General features: G+C 40.6%; 1 protein-coding gene across 1 annotated transcript in view; it reads right to left on the bottom strand.

Moving 5' to 3' along the window:
- LOC311041087 (muscleblind-like protein 2a) overlaps nt 1-17,854 on the bottom strand; it is a 162,288-nt gene extending 144,434 nt beyond the window's left edge. Inside the window, exon 1 of the mRNA XM_084051540.1 lies at nt 17,565-17,854. The gene's annotated coding sequence lies outside the window, so the exon portion shown is untranslated. The remainder of the gene's footprint in view (nt 1-17,564) is intronic.
- Between the last annotated feature and the right edge of the window lie 466 nt (nt 17,855-18,320).

Raw genomic sequence — 18,320 nt, forward strand, 5'->3', positions numbered from 1 at the left:
CCATTTGTGCAAATCTTTGAATATATTTTTTTTTCAAGGAAACATTTGGGGATTCTACAGATGTCTTTGTAGTAAGTAAAACTATGTTGCTATATATATACCAGTGGTTCAGTGGTACTTTTTATGTCAAGGACCACCCAAAATGATATGCAGTTGTATGCATTATGCATTCTGTTCCAGGGACCCCCAGAAGCAAAGATTCCAATAAAAAAATCCATAAAAATGTATATATATATATATTTAAACATTTGCACATATTTTCACTGTTGTTTTTCACAAAGGTTTGTATAAACGCTCACAAAAGCTGGCAACGGCCGATATATTTATGTATTTACTCCCACAGTCAATGAGTTAAACACTGAAACCCTCTAGATTTAGTCATCTGGACCTGAGTTGTTACTTGGACCGCTTTTTTCTGTCTACACTGAGTGTCTTTGCCAAAAGTATTTTTGGCAAAATGTTCCCCCCATAATATGAATGCTGGGGTTCAAGTGATTAATTGCTTAAAATTGTGTATGAATTTTCGTTGTAATTGTTTCATCTCTAGCCTAGGTTTGTATCCTTTATTCATATTTGGTTGAGGGTGTCTTTATTGTGGTGTTATTCTCTGTGCCGTCTCTGGTGCCTGAATTCCCCCCAATCAATAAAGGAAGGAAGGAAGTACCGAAGGAGGGAAGGAATCTATCTATCTATTCAATCTGTCCGTCCATCTAGCCATCTATCCATCTACTAATCACATGCCCAAAATAGTGTTGCCAGGTTGGGAGTGATTAACATGTACCGTATGCTTCAGAATACAGCCAGTAAGAACCAAAGCAAAACGCTGCGTGTCAGTAGGTTCATTGAGCAGGTGTGTGTGTGTGTGTGTGTGTGTGTGTGTGTGTGTGTGTGTGTGTGTGTGTTATTCTAGTCAACTCTGCTCCTGTGTGTGTCACAGCCCTGCTATGGTGACGATGGCTCCACGCTGGCACAGCCTGGCGGGGGGGCCAACCCTGCTCTACCACGAGACACGTCACACACACTATACCGATGATGAGTCACGGCTCCACCGCTCACCATCGCTCTGTCCACGTTCAATAGAGCGGCTGTACGCTGTCTGTCTGTCTGTCTGTTTTTCTCTGTCTGTCTGTGTCTTTTTCTTTGTCTGTCTGTCTGTCTGTCTGTCTGTCTGTCTGTCTCTCCTTCTATTTATCTCTGTCTGTCATCCTGTCTCACTCTCTCTGTCCATCTCTCTGTCTGTCTTGTTCTCTTTCTTTCTTTGTCTGTCTGTCTGCCTGTCTGCCTGACTCTCTCGGTCGCTTCTCTGTCTTTCTCCAGCTCGACACGCATACAGGTGACATAATAACACATGTACCTCACAAACAACGTGGTGTTTCCCTGCCACACATAACAAACCTATTATCCACCAAGTCAGACACTCAGAAAATAAAAAAATAAAGCCACTCAGAAAATAAAGGTACAGCTTTTTTTCTCAAGCTTCAGAGTGAAAGGAAAAATGACTCATGGTGGAAAAAGGACTCCGATAGTTTTTACATAAGTAAAAGTAGCCACAATACCACAATGTAGAAATACCTGGTTTGTTACAAGTAAAAGTCCTGCTTTCAAAATTTTACTTGAGTAAGAGTACAAAACGGGTACTCTCACAACGTGACACATTATGAGCTAGTAGATCTGCTATTTTCGAATAAACCAAGTATAAAATATGGCGTTAGTGTTTTTGTAGTAATAATCTACAAAGTAACTTGTAACTAAAGTTGTCAAATAATTCTAGAGGGGTAAATAGTACAATATTTGCCTAAAAGATGTAAAAGCGTAAATTATAGAACAATGGGGCCTACTCAATTAAAGTAAAAGTATCACACCCAGTGTGAAGAGAGTTGTGCCTTTGAATTAGTGTAACTGGTTGCATCCTTGTGTTGCAATCAGCTGCAGCTGTTGAGGCCGTGCTCAAACAGACAGACAGACGGACGGCTGGACGGACGGACACACCCACACACACGGTCAAGTGTAGGAGTGGCTGGCCCCACTCAAAAAAAGTGTAGTAAGGGCACGGTCACACTTTAATTCTGCCTATGAGGGTGGATTCTGCCAATGCTTTTCAATGGGAATGGCGTGGTTTGATGGTCTTGCGCGTCGTCGCGCACACCTTGCGTTTATGCGTTCTATACGCCATGTCTATTGTCTACTTGAAGCAGATGAATGCTCGAAACAGATGCTGCTTTCCCCCCCTCTGTCCAATCGGGTGAGTCGAAGGTGAACCGTGCCAAGACTCAGGAAGCGACATGGTGCTTGCGATAGAGCTACAGAACTGCGGGCTATGGGGAGGGTCCTGAAAGTGAGTGACAGGTGTGCGTCACTGGTTATTGGGACAGAATGCGCTGCAAGCTACTCAAATACTTTTTTTTTAATGCGCTGGCTGCAAAAAACAGTCTGCCGCACGCAAATTGAGTTCATCAGCCGGCAGCCATAGTTTCGTTTGACCATACCCTAACTGAGTAAATTAATTGTGTTACTTTCCACCACTGCCTTAAAGGGATATTTCACTTTCAAACGTGTTTGGGGTCCTTAAATACTAAATCAAGCAATTTTTTTTCTACATTTTTTACCCCGCAATATTGTAACCCATTTTTTTCACCCAGTGCCTAATGTCTAAGTAATCCTGGGCGCTACACTCCCTCTGCCAGCCTAGGGAGAGCCTAGAGACGAGCTCATACCTCCTTCAATGCATGAGCGCTAGCAAGCCGCTTCTTATCACCTGACAGGGGGGAGGTTCTCCGGTAGGACGTAGCGCGTGGAAGGAACACGTTATTATGCATCAGGCGCCCCCGGCTGACCAGGGGGAGGCAGTATAGAGACCAGGATTACTGCATGTTTTTTTGTGAGGGTACCTACCCTAGGGGACACGGGGAGAACATGCAAACTCCACACAGAGTAGGCTCTATCGCCAACCCCACCTAGGGTATGGGCACTGATGACGCGGAGGAGAGGACACGCCCCCAGCGCCCACATCGCCCCCCAGCGGGAATCAAACCCATCAGGCTGTGAGGCAAGCAACTTTAAAAAAAAAAAAAGAAACACAAAAGCCTGAGTAGATGTTAAAATGACCCCAAACCGTGTTTGAAAGTGAAATATCCCTTTAATCTCGCTAAACACAGACAACTTAGCCTGGTAAACCCTCCCTCCGGGAGGAAGGAGGAGGAAGGAAGGAGTCTGGCATGAACGCCCATTCTGCAATATTGGGGAGTTTCCAGCGAAATCAGGACCTAACCGCGCCTATCAGCGTCGTCGCTCATCGTTCTGTGATTGACAGCTTACGTTGGCCAATCAGGTGGCGAGTTCGAGTGAGCCCGAATGAAGCCGAGTGCAGCCTGAGAGCCGCTGACAAAAGACGAACGGCAGCCATTGTTATTTGTGCGAGTGCCTTCACTTCTTACTTTCGGTTTTAAAACGCTCTCAAACTTCTTTTTTGAGGCACGGAATTTACTATTAACATATCGTTTGGATAGAATTTAGTTGTTTAACTTCATATATGTGGTCAATTAATCATGACAGAGCCTATTTAAAAATATAAATTTAGAGAACCGGCAGGGGCGGGGAGTGACACGCATGTATCCCAATAAGGCAACCTATTTTCGGCATGGCCGTCCCAAAAGTCCCGTTGCGTCACATAGTCTGGAGCTCGTCAACATGAACTGCTGATTGGCTGAAGGGGAAAAACGATCATTGGTTGAAGGGGTTGTCAGTCAACGGTATTACTCCCGCCCAACTCCAGCCCACAGCCAATATTGCAGAATGAGCAATCATGCCAGACTCCTTCCTGAGATCGAATGGAAATGAGATTTCCGGAGGGAGGGTTTACCAGGCTACAGACAACTGGCCACCCTCAGTGAAACCGACCAGTTGTGGGAAGGCCGGAGGGCCTTTTTAACGACACCGACGTCATCTTGAGTGTTGTCATGGGTGGGTGAGGGGGGTGGGGGTCTGTTGACCTATAAGTCACCATTATGCCTGGAACATGGGGGGAGGGGTCGAGGGGGGGGTGCCTTTGTCCTTAAGAGGACGTGTCACCTTACAGCTGCACCTGAATGGCCGCTCGCTGCCTTGACGCTGTGTGTGAAGATACAGCTGTGCAGGAGATGAGGAGAGACGCTAATTTCAACGACTCCGTGACTCTTGAGAGTGTGCAAATGGAACCAAATGGACCCGTACGGGTCCATTTGGTTCCATTTGCACACTCTCAAGAGTCACAGACCTGTAAGGGTCCATTTGGAACCCAAGCAAGGAACCCCGAGGGTCCCTGGACCCCACTTTGAGAACCCCTGCTAAAAGACCACTGGTTGTCATTGTCAATGTGTTCATGTCAAGGATGCCCAAAATGATATGTACAGTACAGTAGGTGGCCAGTGACTTTGGCCAGTTTCACTTTCAAAACCTTTGCATGTCACACAAACAGAATGCGATGCGTTTTGTTGATATACTGTAACAAGTTTTTTTCATATAGAGTCCTATATCCACAAATCCACCATTTAACTTCCACAAGCCACATTATCAAAACCATCGGTGTCGTGTGCTGGATTCGAACCAACATCATCTCGGGTCACGGGCTCCATATGCAGGAGGTGTGGAAGGAAAATGGCCAAAGTCACTGGCCGGCTACTGTATTCGTCCACGGACCCCCCCATCTCAAAATACAAAATGTTGTGCCAGGGACCACCAGAAGCAAAATAAATTGTGTTAAAAATGGCCCTGGCACAAAATCTTTTCAAATAAGGGTGAAAACGAAATCCTGTGCAGTAAATGCACCGAATACTTTATGGCTTTGTTTTGACAAATATAGGGTTATAGTGGCACTATGTAACCTTTTTTAATGAATAAAATGTTATTTCTTCCAATCTGTACGGTAGAGTATGTTAATACAATATAACTTGTCGTGGTTGTATTTAGTCTCCCTGCTCTTCTATTGAGACATTTAGATCGTGTCAAAGGTCATGTCTCACCTAGTCACAGGATCTGACACGAATTTTGTCCTGACGGTCAAGATTCCATTTATCCCCTGAGCAAGCAGGCAGAATCTATTAGCGCAATGATAAAAATGTCAGCGCAGAAGACCGGGTTCGAATCCGGGGTAGAATTGGAAAGTAAAATCTTTGCGTTTTGCCAATTATTTTGGCGACCCACTTGCAATATCCTCGCGGCCCACCGGTGGGCCCCGTCCCACAGCTTGAGAACCCCTGGTCTGTGAATCATGCGGGGCAGTGCATGAACGTGGAGGGCGAAATGATTTCCCCTGTTATTACCGGTGAGTACGCCGGGCAGCTGCTTATCGGGTTGTGAAATAAACTTCCATTCATGGCCTAAGAAGTACATATTAGACTATGTGACTCATCCAGGACAGCGATTGTCATAATCCAGGCCAGGGCCGTTGTGATGACCTATTTGACAGCAAGGCCACCGCAGTCCCCGTCAACTATGACCGACCTACGTCACAATCTCTCAAATGACAGCCACCGACGTCAGTTGATTCAGTAAACAAAAAAAAACAATTAGAGACAGGTCAATACGTCGGTCTCATTGATATATCGGGCATTATTTGACTTCTTTGATGACATCAATATAGGCAATAATTATGCAGCAGTTGTGTCCTGATTTCACTTTCAAAAAAGATTTGGGTCATTTTATCGTCTACGATCAGGCTTTTGTGAGCACCCCGTAAACTCCATTTTAACCTATTAGATTAATCGGAAACACCTGTCCTTGGTTCTGATGACTGATATTGTCCTTCTAATACGTGAGGAGACCGTGTTTTTTCATTTTTTTAAATATATTTTTGGGGAAAATTAAAAAAACATCAATACAATACAAAAATTTGATAAAAGAAAGGAAAATAGTATTTGAAAAAACACACAGGGGCACAGCCCCCTCATGTATTAGGAGGGCAGGATGAGCCACCAGAACTAAGGACGGGTGTTTTTGACGAATCTAACATTTAAGTTATAATGGGTTTGTATAGGAAGGGGGCGTGTCTGATCAAATTAATATCAAATATCATATTGAATCGAGCAACTTAAAAACTGTCTGGGGGGGCTCACAAAAGCCTGAGTAGGCGATAAAATGACCCACATTTTTGGATTTTCTGCCTTAACTCATTGAGTGCCAGGATTGCCAGAATTATTTCAGAATTGATTCTGAAAAGTGCCAGAGTTTTTTTCACAGAAAACAAAAAGTGCTTAGGAAGCGAGATACAGCCTTTTTCAGTTCTAAGTTAAACAAGGAGTGGATGGAGCTGCACAGCTTCAGATGATGATATCTTGGGTTCTGAACATGTTTTAAAAACAAAAAAACTAAAAAAGGATATTATAACTATTTGAAAATAGCCGATCTACAAGCTCGCGACGCATTGTGAGCTTGTAGATCTGCTATTTTCAAACATTTTAGTACTTTTAGTTTTGGTACTTTAATGACATCTTAATACCAATACTTTTGCACTTTTACTCAAGTAAATTTTGTATTCCGGACTTTTACTTGTAACAGAGTACTTCTACAATGCCGTATTGATACTTTTACTTCAGTAAAACGTTTGAGTACTTTTTCCACCACTGCTTTTTTTGACATCAGTAAACGAAGGATTCTCCAAAAAATCTGGTATCGCTCACTCAGGCCACGTCAACGTCAATAAGCTCATTTGAGCCGTGGTTGTAGCTAATGTCCACCGGCAGACCAGCAGATAGCGTGCCTCCTAAATAGATTTGCTCGACAGGAAAACAAACAAAAAGCCTGGTGGACAAAACAACGAGCAGAGCCATTTCCTTCCCCTCCCCTCTGCTCTCCGCTCTCGCCGTCCGGCCCGTCCGGTTTGAAACCCCAGAACGACTGGGCTCACTGCGATATCACACCCACCACATGTAGGGTTCCGCCGCCCGAAGCGAACACAAGGAAGCGGACTGAAAACGGTGGCTAATTAGAAGGAATGCTGTATCGCCCTAAATATGATGATTTCACTTTTAACCCATTCAGTTTTATCGCCCTAAATATGATGATTTAACTTTTAACCCATTAAGTTTTATCGCCCTAAATAATATGATGATTTAACTTTTAACCCATTAAGTTTTATCGCCCTAAATAATATGATGATTTAAATTTTAACCCATTAAGTTTTATCGCCCTAAATATGATTTCACTTTTAACCCATTAAGACCTGTGGCCGATTCTACAAATACCTTCTAAATCAGTAGTTCTCAAACTACACAGATATGTATTTGGCCAAGTACCCCCCCATCTGAAAATATTTTGTGCGAGGGACCCCCTAGAAGAGAAGATTTGTCAGGGGGAAAAAAATCTAAATTATTCAAAAGAATTCAAACACTTTCAAGATTTTTCCAAAATGTTTCCAAAGATAGATGTACAAGCTCACAGTGCGGCAATATGTGATATGCTGCAATTTTTTTTAGAACCGCAGTTGTAAATCCTTTTCAGACAAACTTAGCAAAAGCTAAAATCTAAAACAGATGCATTCCCGGTTTAACTTGGATAAGAGAGGTATTTATTAGTAAAAATGTGTTCTATTTGTGTCGATTTCCTTGAGTTGGATGATTATGAAAAACTTTAGATATGTTTTACAGGAATGGAGCTTTTGTGTCAAGTTTTACACGTCAAGCTTGGAAGAGAAGACAGAACACTCTGTATAATTCTGAGCTGTGATGGGATGTATTATGTGAACACAAACATGCTATAATGGTAAAATGACGTCTTATATAATCCACATTATCAAAACCATTGGTGTTGTGTGAGCCGCATTCTGTTTGTGTGACATGCACGATGCAAAGGTTTCGAAAGTGAAACTGGTCAAAGTCACTGGCCACCTACTGTAGAGGTTGTCACAATCAACATTTTAGTTGACGATTCGACTGTCATACAATTACTTGCAACTAATGATTTAATAAGTGTTTTTGGCGTTTAACGTTGGAACATATGAATAGAAATGAAATTTTGGTTTACCTTTCACACTTTGTAAACAAAAACGACTGCGCAGGGCAGATTGTGACAAATAACTGAAATACAGTAGGCTATACAAAGAAATGACTGACAATGATTGGTACCAATAATCAAAATGAATAATGTACAGTACTACGGTCAAAACAATATTTGTAATAATTGCATGTTGTAAAAAACTAAAATAGGCTTGAGACACACTGTAAGCTTACAGATTGGCTATTTCCGCTATTTTTTCAACAGATGAATGGAAATGCTGACGGTTATGCAAAAAATAACTGCGATTATCTCAAGCTATTATGTAATAATTGTATCTGTATTCAACTGTAGTTTGTCGATTTTAAATCCTTGTGCGTGTGTGTATGATGCAAAAAACATGACTTTGGGAAGCATGCGAGGTTCAGGTTAAAGGGACAAAAAGACACGTCACACTAACTAGGGCAGAGGAAAGAGAAAACAGAGACGAGAGAGAGAGAGAGATCAATGAAGAGGCAGTTTCCTGCTGTTAAGCTGTAATCAAATATCAAGCGGAAGAGACGCTGGGGCTTCTGGTGAAATAAATAAATATATAAATAAATAAAAACAGCAGCTGTACTCTTGAGGTTGTCACACGGGGGGGGGGGGGGGGGGGGGGGCGCACGATGACAGAGCAAAAACGCAAAGTAGCTACTGTATGATAATAATAATAACAGGCTGACAAAACGGCATGGGCCATTGGCCAATTGCTGATGTAGGTTTGGCTACCTGCGGGGTGGTGCTTTTTTAAAATCTGCTACACCTGTCATTTATGCACGGTAACGACGGTTAACTTGCAGTTTGAATGCTCTTTTCTCTGAAACACACACACACACACACACACACACACACACACACACACACACACACACACACACACACACACACACACACACACACACACACACACACACACACACACACACACACACACACACACACACACACACACACACACACACACACACACACACACACACACGCATGTTTGTATTACCAGTGGTGGAAAGTCTACGTATTTATTCAAGTGCTGTACTTACAGTAAGTACACTTTTGAGGTGCTTTTGCTTACCTGGAGTATTTCCAATTTTCAATACTTTTACTTCTACTACACTACTGTACATCTCAGAGGCAAATATGATACTTTTACTCCACTATAATTACTTGAAAACTTTAGTTACAAGTTACTTTGTAAAACATACATTAATTAACCAGTAATGTATTTTGGCTATTTCAAAATAGCCGATCGACAAGCTCACGACGCGTCGCAAAGCTTGTAGATCAGCTATTTTCAAAGAATGTTATACATTTGGAAACTTGTGAAATGGGACATTGTGCATAACGAGTGCTTTTACTTTTAGTACTTAAGTATATTTTGATGCCAATTTTGATATTAATACTTTTAATCAAATACATTTTTGATACTGGTACTTTTACTTTTCCTAATTCTAGTGTAACTATAAAACTATAATTTCTCAGGAAAATGGTCCTCAAAAATGTCTATTTCTCACATTATACTCTATGTGTGCCCTCACACACATAGAGGGAATAGGCTAATTTGGCCCTCACAAGTATATAAATACAAGTACACTACACACACACACAAAGGTTTTGGCTAAAATGGTGAAAGTGACAGGAGAAGTCACTTGCCGCTGTGAGCGGGGGACAAAATAGAATAGTTTCTAAACCCCAGGTCCTCACACTGTGTTCTTGGAATGGGTTTGTGTGTGTGTGTGCTTCAAGATTGTCTTGTATTTAACCCATTAAGACCGGGAACGCAGCTGTGTCATTTTAGATTTTAGCTAAAACCATTATTTCATACTTTGGGCTATTCAAGAATAGCAGATATACAAGCTCATATGAGCTATGAGCTTGTAGATCTGCTATATTTTTTTCAAAAATTGTGATTTTTTTTTAATATATATTTTTTAAGCGAACACTTTAACTCAAATATTTGCTTTTGGGGATTCTACAAATGTCTTCTAAACCCTAACCGTTTTTTGAAAAAAACGTACTTTTTTCCATGTCAAGGACCACTCAAAATGATGTTATGTATATAATATTATTTGCTTTAAAAATAATGTACATTCCGGTGCCGCACTATGAGCTTGTATATCTGCTATTTTTGCTAAATAAATCTTAAAATGACAGACGCGTTCCAGGTCTTAATGGATTAACGGAAGTTCAATTCATAATAAAAAAACATTAACTGAGTTCACTAAAGCAGGGGTCTTCAACGTTTTCAGGCCAAGGACCCCCTAGCTGAGAGAGAGATGAAGCAGGGACCCCCTACTCTATATTGTATAAAATGGTGTTTCAGATTAAAGTTTTTAATCTTAATTTTTTCCCTCTACACCTATAGCCTCTTTGCCAAAAATAGCTGATCTACAAGCTCTCAACGCCTCGCAGAGCGAGGCGTTGAGAGCTTGTAGATCTGCTATTTTTGGCTAAAGTTCTCCTCAGAAAAAAGGGATGCTAGGGTTCAAGTGGTTAAGGTAAAAAAAAAATCACATCACACAAAGATTTGGCGGACCCCCTGTAGTAACTCTGAGGACCCCCTAGGGGTCCCGGACCCCCTGTTGAAGACCCCTGCACTAAAGTGTAATAATCACATTGGCTTAACCACTTAAAACCCTATATAATTACCCCCCCCCCCCCTCTCTACACCAAAACTCTTCAGCGAAAATAGCCGATCTGCAAGCTCACGGAAAGCTTTCAGATCGTCTATTTTCACCGAGTGTTCACCCCAGGAATAAGGACACAATGGGGTTAAAGGTAAGGGTAAGTGATATTGTTTTGGTTAAATCAAAGAAGTGTTTCTGTTAAAAGGTTAAAGCTCTATATTCTGATAGTAATCATTGCTACAGAGTGTTTGTTCAGTAACAGTAATCTCCCCGTCTCTTCAGCTCTTCAATAAACAGAAAATAAATGTTCAGGTGGGTTGCAAAATTTCAGCCAATCAGGAGAGAGTATACATGTATCAGCTTAATTTTAATTCCAATTGTCTAATGTCTTTGTGTCGTCACTTCCAATTTCACTTGTTTAATCTGTATCCTGTCTGAGTTCTTGATCCTGATTGGATAAAATTGGTATCCTGACCCCAAAATGCATTTTCTGTTTAATAAAGAGCTGGAGAGACATGGAGACTCCTGTTACTGAACAGACACTCTATAGCAATGAGTACTATCAGAATTATAGAGCTATTTAACACTTATTATAACCAAAGAAACTCACTTACCCTACCTTTAAAGTCCCACGTTGGGGTTTGTAGATGCTTAATGTAGATGTTTGACCATTAAGGGCATGTGACAGACAGTCATAAACTGCGTATGCGCTCACACATTAAGACTATTGTTAGAAACCAATGGTTTGAAACTTCAGTACCATATCACGAGTAGCTACATGTGCCTCTGAGCATCTGGTTTCTGGGAAACATGGACCTCCCCAAGGGCTTATCTTGGGTGGAATAGGCTGAGATAGGTTTTTGGCAAAAACACCCTCAGGCATTATGAATTGTCTGGCAATATCAGGGGAACATGAAGCTGAATGATAGCGTCTTCAAGTTACGAGAAATGCCAAGCCCGTTGTTGATCAGAAATTGGCTACAGATCTTGGTAAAATGCTAGGAGTAGCAACAATGATATATATTATTATTAGTCAACCATGGTTCGGCGGGAATACGTGTCTAATGCCTGAAGGGTGAGCAAAAGGGTTTGGAAGAGACTACGATGGAGCCAAATCGCCATGATCCGAGTTGGGAGAACATAACCCCAACTCGAAGGAGCACGTCAAATATGATAGATTGAGACACCAGGCTTGATGGAAGATTGCTTAATGGTTTATTCTGGGATATTATGATGACATATTACGATGACACTATAGCCTTATAAGGCAATAGTGAGCCGTATAAGGCTCACTATAGGCGCAGGAGAATTCTCGAAGGTTCTATAAGTTTGGGGGGAGGCGCGTTGACACAGCATAAATAACCAGGTATGAATGAATAGGTTTATGAAGGTTTTTCAACGTTTTCCTACTTGTTCTGTAGCTTCATGTAAATACTTATGTTACTTCAATAAATACTATATCTATTACAATACTCAGGTGGCGCAGTGGTAAAGTGCCTGCCCATTACTGCAGAGGTTGTGGGAATGTGGGATCGAATCCACCGTGGTGCATCCGGCTCTGTTGAGTGTCTATGTGAACCAATGCCTGTGTTCGGGGGAGGGCAGCCGGGGCGGGGACTGGGAAGGTGACATTTGCCACTGCACGTGACAACCCAGATTTGGGACGAACAAGGGGTTGAATTCGTTCTCCTGCTATGCAACAAAAATGTGGAATGCCCTACCAAAAGCAGTGAAGGAGAGTAAAACCCTACTCTCCTTCAAAACTGCCCTAAAAGAGTACCTTCAGGAGGCTGCAATTCAAAACTGCCGTCTGTAAAAGTCATAACCTAAGCACCCCCCCTTTTTTTTTTCTTGAAATTTTGACTGTACATATTTGTTTTTCTTATTTTTCAATTTGTTAACTGTTTATATGATGTTCTGCATAGTAGTGTACATCTGTCTGACATTTAATGTCACAATGAATTGAGTACATGGGGACCCCATTTGAAACAAGCCATTTCATGGGCTTTTCAATCCTATTTAGCTGACCTTGTATTTAAACGGTACTTTCGTGTGCAAACTTCTAAATAAAGTATTCAATCAATCAAACACGTACTCCTACGGGATGGCTAAAAGTCCTCTCGGTGGGGGCTCCTCACTGGCGGGTGAGTCAGTGGGATAAAACAGCACTGACAACAAACACAACATACAGGACAAATGTGTGTCTCTGTTTTGCAGGTTCCAAGAACCATCAGAAACTACAGGTTTCTCCCCGGTCTAAACCTTCCGTTCAAACCCAAAACAAGCTCAAGCAGAGCAGATCTTTACAACAACACGTCCAGAGGGGAAGAAAAACAACATCTGTCTGGTGGAACCTCATGTACAACACTGTCACTTTTCACCATTCAAATTCAAAAATGGCAAAAGTAGCAGATCGGCTACTATTGCAAGCCAAGTTAGAAAATGGAGATCAGCGTTGATTTTTCACTGACGAAAACTAAATACAACTAAATAAAATCTAAGCTATGATGACTAAAACTAAGACTAAATATATTGACAATTTTGTCAACAAATAAAAACTAGACTAAAATGTTAGGGAGGGACTAATTAGTGGAGAAGAGATCAACTGTAGATTTAGTCGACTACAATCTTATGATATTTAGTCGACTAAAACTAGACAAACAGTAAACCATTTCAGATGACTAAAATATGACTAAAACTAAATGGAATTTGATTCAAAAGACTATGACCAAAACTACATCAACATTTGCTGTCAAAATCAACACTAATGGAGATAAGAGGTTTCTGCCCGACAGCGAAGCGACGCAACACATCATGTTTCCGTGTTATTGACTAGTCCGTGGCACGTTCTAATGCCTCCGTCAAGCGGTTTCCATGGCTACCAGAGAGAGGAATGCTTTCTCTCCATCATGAGACGATCATTCATATGCGGCTGACAGGCAGCGGTGGAAAAAGTACTCAAATGTTTTACTTAAGTAAAAATATCAATACTGCAATGTAGAAGTACTCTGTTACAAGTAGAAGTACGGAATTCAAAATTTACTTGAGTAGAAGTGCAAAAGTATCGGTATCAAAATGTACTTAAAGTACCAAAAGTAAAGGTACTAAAATATTTGAAAATAGCAGATCTACAAGCTCACAACGCCTTGCATCCCAACGCGTTGTGAGCTTGTAGATCTGCTATTTTCAAATAGCCTCGGTATAATATAAGGCTGAAGTGGTTAATGTATGTTTTATAACGTAATAATTGATATCTGCAAAGTAACTAGTAACTCAAGTTTTCAAATAATTGTAGTGGAGTAAAAGTGCAATATTCGCCTCTGAGATGTAGTGGAGTAGAAGTAAAAGTATAGACAATTGGAAATACCCCAGTAAAGTAAAGTACCTCAAAATTGTACTGTAAGTACAGTACTTGAGCAAATGTACTTAGTTACTTTCCACCACTGCTGACAGGTGGAATAATCGCACACGCGTTGCACTGAATGAGGTCCTCTGCTGCGGATTACTGTTCGTTTCAATCCGTGTCCTGTTTCAATTCCGTGTCCGATGTCGAGGAATTCTGGATCAATAGGCGATGCTGACGAGTGGGAGACACTGTTTCAAGGTGGCGGTGGGTGGCAGTGCTTTAACCCAGTGGTTCTCAACCAGTGGTGCGGGGACCACCAGTGGTCCTTGGGGGTGGGGTACCAGGAGGTCCCCAGCAAAAATGAGTTAACATAGCGTCGCAATCATTTTAACCACTTAGCTTTTGGCTTTTCAAAAATAGCAGATCTACAAGCTCATAGCGCGGCACCGAGTGCCGCGCTATGAGCTTGTAGATCTGCTATTTTAGAAAAAAAAAAAACGTGTGCAGATCTTTGAATATATATTTTAAAGCGAGCATTTTTTACTCAAATCTTTGCTTCTGAGGGAGTCCCTGGCGTAAAACATTTTCAGATGGTGGTCCCCGGCCAAATGTATATCAATTTAGGGGTCCTTGGCACGAAACAGGTTGAAAACCACTGCTTTAACCGATTCAATCCGGGAGAGCATCTGTGTCATTTTAGATTTTAGGTATATACATATATAAATGGGTTACATTACATGAATTCATGGGGAGTAGTATATTAGCCCAGTGTTTTTTGTTTTTTTTTCATGTCAAGGACCCCCAAATTAACATGTATATAGCCGCGGACCCCCATCTGAAAACATTTTGTGGCATTTTTGTCACATTATGTTCCCAGATTGTTTTGAAAATAGCCGATCTACAAGGCCGGCTATTTTCAAATAGCCGATATATAAGGGTTACGGTTCAACTGATTTTGATGCTGGGGACCCCCTGGAACCCCCTCAAGGACCCCTGGGGGTCCCTGCACCCCACTTTGAGAACCCCCTGGCCTGCATTAGACACACAGATGGGTGGTAAGGTTGTTCTGTCATCGAACACAGAGATCAGACTATAGTTATACTCTAGTCGTGACACCAAGGACAAGCTGTACCAAAAACAAGACAAGCTGTACCAAAAACAAGACAAGATGTACCAAAAACAATAGCTACCAGGCCTAAGCCAAGACATCTTGACTCTTATAACATGAGAAATATAACAATATAATAATTCTACCGCAATTCCTCCTCACCAATCAATCCAGTGTGCACTTTAGGGCTGTAACTCTCAATGATCTTCTTGGCAATTATTCTAACAATGACTTTTTTGATGAATCGAATAATTGAAAAGCTTATTTTTGTTCATATATAAAAGAAAATGATATATCAATGAATCGGTTAACCATTTCAGATCAATTTACACTTTGTCACACACCGGTGACGTCCCGATAATGAAAATAGCCGATCTACAAGCTCAGAATGCATCGCAACACGTTGCGAGCTTGTGGATTGGTTATTTTTTATTATAATGACAAGCCCAAAATAGGGATCAATTATTAATCAATTATTCAATTAAATCATAATTTATTTTTATAATAGATTAGTCTGATTAACTGCTACACCCCCATTACATAGTTCTAAACACATCTAATGTGTTACACAGTGCAGTAAATAAAACTGTCACACCAGTGCCATACTAATTCCTACAACAAGTGTTGCCTTTTAAGATTTGATGACTAAGCACAGTTGATAGAGCATTTCGTTGCTGCTGTCGGGCAGAAACCTCCTATCTCCATATTCGCGACTTGTTGTGTTTTTCCGTAATACGCCCTGTCGCCCTACTTGATCAGACGCCTTTCGAGCTTGTGGATCTGCCACTTTTGCTATTTTTGAATTTGAGTCCTGAAAAGTCTGTTTATTTGGACATAATGAGGTTCCCACCCGACATAGACGATAGGCCTTGATGTGCTGCCTCAACTTAACTACGACAACGTATAGCTCTTTAAACAACACAGAACACAATAAAGTCTGTATGGTTATCAACGGCAGTCATGTGATCCAAATCATTCATATGACACAGCACTGCTGTCACCTGATAAAATTGCATCACACAGCTATGATGAAGAGTACTATGAATACTATAATAATGATGACTTAATTACAGTATTATCAACTCATCTGCTGCAAGATTAGAAAGTAACTAAGTTCATTCACTCAAGTACTGTACTCAAAACATTACAATTGTGAGGCATTTCACTTGAGTATTTCCATTGTTATGCTTCACACTTCAACTCCACTATACATGCAAATATTGTACTTTTTACTCCACTACCAGACGAACACCACACACTTATGAGTAATAGTAATTATGACTTTAATTACAGTATTATAAAACTCCAGCAGCCAAGCCTAATCAAGTACAATTCTGATGTACCTTTTACTCCTACCTTTACTACTCAAAGTATTTGATACCTCATACTTTCTATTAGACATACCTTATTACTTATGTATACTCCACTCCATATCATAGGTAAATACTGTACTTTGCACTCCGCTATTCAAGCAATTATGAGAAGTAGTAAGAGTAAGAGTAATCACAGTACTGTATAATCAAAGTAATCCCCAGCTGGATTCATGGTACACAGGTGAAGAAACAATGAACCACTCACGTGTCTACCAAAAATAACAGATCTACAAGCCATGAACACATCAATATCTTGTAAATCTGTTCCTTTTTCCCAAGCCACATCCAGACTTTAGCATTATAAGAGGCTAGCTCTCCATGCTACCAGCCTATGGGGGTTATAGAAGCATGCTAAATGCTAGGCTAACCCTCCATCCATGCAGTATATTATACCTGCTTGCCTTGCAGTGGTGGAAAGTAACTAAGTAAATGTACATTACTCAAGTACTGCACTTTTGAGGTATTTTTTACTTTACTGGAGTATTTCCAATTTGCAGTACTTTTTCTTCTACTCCACTACATCTCAGAGACAAATATTGTACTTTTAATCCACTATATTTATTTGAAAACTTTAGTTACTTTGTAGATTTAGATTATTATTACAAAACATCCATTAACCACTTCAGCCCTACAGTATATACATGTCGGCCATTTGAAAATAGCCAATCTACAAGCTCATGCCTCAAGATGCAAGCAGTGAGCTTGTAGATCTGCTATTTTCAAAAGATTTTTTTATACATGTTGAACTTGTGAAATGGGACATTCTGCACAATGAGTACTTTATACTTTTGGTACTTTAAGTACATTTTGATGCCAATACTTTTGTACTTATAATACTCAGGTGAATTTTGATTACAGGACTTTTACTGTATTTCTATATTGCAGTATTGATACTTTTACTCAAGTAAAAAAAAACTGAGTACTTTTACCACCACTGCATAGAATGCAACTCAAAGTGCTTTACACAAAAAAAGAAAGATCATAAAAAAAAATTAAAAAAATGAAAACATTTATAAAAATACAAAAAAAGATAAAAACAAGAAGTAATCAAACGATATTAAAGAAAAGATCAGAAAAGAAAAGTATCCCAGCTCCTGTGTTCCTCCTACCTGCTGGCTGATAGCACCGACCTGTCACATCCAGCTGTAGCCGGGGTAGAGCGATCTGTCACCGGCTACCTTTCCTCCAACGACCCGGTAAAGCCTGCAGTGGAGCTGCGACTGTGCTTCTTTCCTCCCTCTCTTGGGGGGGTTTTTGCTGTTGTTGTTGTTGTTGTTGTTGTTGTTTTGTTTGTTTTTCCCAACGCCCAACTGTAGTTTATGTTCTGTTGAAAATGTGTTTATTTACTGTTAAAAGTGTGTTATTGTGTCGTAAAGGAGAGGAGAGCAGGTGAGTCGCTGCTCTCTCCGCTGCTAAACTACTTTTAAGGCTGTGGCGAGAGCGGCGTTGCCAGGTTTTGGGAGAGAAACAGGCAGCCTGGTCTATGAAAACATGAGCCCAATACATTTACTTCTACTCCACTATAGCCTGCCTACATCTCAAAGGCAAATATTGTAGCCTACTTTTACTCCGAGTCCACCACAATTATTTGAAAAGTATAATTACTATAGTTACTTTGCAGATATACATTATTACATTTTAAAACATACATTAACCACTTTAGCCCCTTTTTATACATAGGATATTTGAAAATAGCAGATCTACAGTAGCTCATAACGCGTCGCATGGCGACGGGTTGTGAGCTTGTAGATCTGCTATTTTCAAACATTTTAGTACTTTTACTTTTGGTACTTTAAGTACATTTTGATGCCAATGCTTTTGTACTTTCACTCAAGTAAATTTGAATTACAGACTTTTCCAGACAG

This window comes from Gymnoscopelus microlampas, assembly GCF_963454915.1.
Source record: "Gymnoscopelus microlampas genome assembly, chromosome: 24".
Taxonomy (NCBI): Eukaryota; Metazoa; Chordata; class Actinopteri; order Myctophiformes; family Myctophidae; genus Gymnoscopelus; species Gymnoscopelus microlampas.